Consider the following 2,072-nt stretch of genomic DNA (forward strand, 5'->3'; position numbering starts at 1 on the left):
ATATATACATTCATACATATATACATACATACATATATATATATATATATATATACAAGTAAAGGTTATAAACATCATTAAACGATAATAAATACAACGAAAATACTGGTTAGTTACCAAGCTATAGAAAGTTCAACAATAAGGTAACCATACACACCGTGGTTCATATATTTACATATTTAATAAATAAGGAAAAAATGGAGAGGTAATTAATAAAATTATTTATTAATTATAAAATATGACAGCATATCTGACAGCTGTTTCGATTCAGTAATCTGTAGATAATTAATTTATAAAATTAAAATCTCTTAACGGTTCATAGCTGTTATCTCAACATGAATTTCTATCTTTACTACCTCGGAAGAGATTCATCTTATTGTGATTTTAATTTTATAAATTAATTAGCTATAGATTGCTGAATCGAAACAGCTGTCAGAGATGTTCTCATATTTTATAATTGATAGATAACTTTATTAATTACCTCTCCATTTTCTTCTTATACTATATATATTGTTGTATTGCTGGCGGTAATTTTTCTTTTGCCAAATAAACAGACGTTCTATATATTTGTTCTTCATGCGTTTGTTACTGTTCTTATGTTTTTTTTTTTCATTTTTAGTTTAACTCGTGTCCAATTTTCACATATACGCTCTCTTGTGCAGCATGCAGTCTCTGCAATGTAGTTAGTTATCATGTTTCTGCACCGTCACTCAGTACATCGTAAGCTACATTTCAACCTTCACATGTAACCCGTGTGTTTCATCCTTCATACAACACAATTGTACTCCGTACAGGGGGCCTTATCAAAAGGATAGGAGAGTGTATCGGTGAACATTGGCGAGACATGACTGCCCAAATCTATATCAACGTATCTGTCAAGACCTACCAAAACCTGAGCTAGTATAAAGATCTTGAAATAGAAATTGGCAAAATGTGGAACCTCAAAACTAAAACAATACCTCTTTTCATAGGTGCCCAACGAATGATAGCAAAAGGGGCTGATTGCTACCTAGCTCAGATACTAGGAAACTCCAAAATCGCAGAAATTCAAAAGATAGTGCTCATGGGAACTGCCCATATCCTACGTAAAATACAATCTTAAATTTTAAAACAAACACATCATTTTCTTATGTTTTCTTAAACATTCTCTTGAACAATATTATGTAGAAAACGAAATATATGGCACCCTAGACGTAACACCAACATGAACTTAAAAGAATCCTATGCATTTAAATGTCTGAGTTGGTATTACATGAAGATATTTCGCTGCAAGCCCTGCCACTTCCCCTCCCCATTTTTTTAGTCATACTCTAACATCTCTTATCTTTCACTCGCCCAAGGACGGTAACAAACATGCAGATTAAAAGTATTGATAATAATAATAATAATAATAATAATAATAATAATAATAATAATAATAATAATAATAATAATAATAATAATAATAATAATGATAGTAACAATAATAATAACAAGAACAACAAAAACAACAAGTTGTTTTTGTATACAAGGCCACACATTTGTAAGGAAATATTAAATTGAACGGATCGATATCTCATCCATTACTGCAAACAACTTTTTATCGACCCTGGTAACATACAGGGATAAGCCGCATAAAAGTATAATTGCTTTTCAACTGATAACTACTTGGAATTTAATTATGTACACAATGTGGGTACTTAACTACACAGCGGACTGCATGAAATACGTTATGATAGGAACAAAGGAAGTAAGACCAACGTTAATCAGTCGGCGTCGAAAACGAAGACAGTTCACACTGTGCTCCGTAGAAACCACATTAACAAATCCAGCGTTTGTATCTTGCGTCAACGTCTTCATTAGTATTACCACCGCTACAAACGTAACAAATATTATCCTGTATAAATATAACAAGAAGGCTCAGAAAGAGCAAGCCTCCGCCAAGGTAACACCAACGTCCTCTCAACGATTAGCCGGAGATTACTTTTTGAAATTAGAATGTCTGAAATAAACTCGACCGTTCTCACAAACAAGAATACTAAACATGAACCTGATCGCTCTCAAAAATTAAGTAAAAAAAAAAAAAAAAAAAA

Source organism: Octopus bimaculoides, chromosome 5, assembly GCF_001194135.2.
Source record: "Octopus bimaculoides isolate UCB-OBI-ISO-001 chromosome 5, ASM119413v2, whole genome shotgun sequence".
Classification (NCBI taxonomy): domain Eukaryota; kingdom Metazoa; phylum Mollusca; class Cephalopoda; order Octopoda; family Octopodidae; genus Octopus; species Octopus bimaculoides.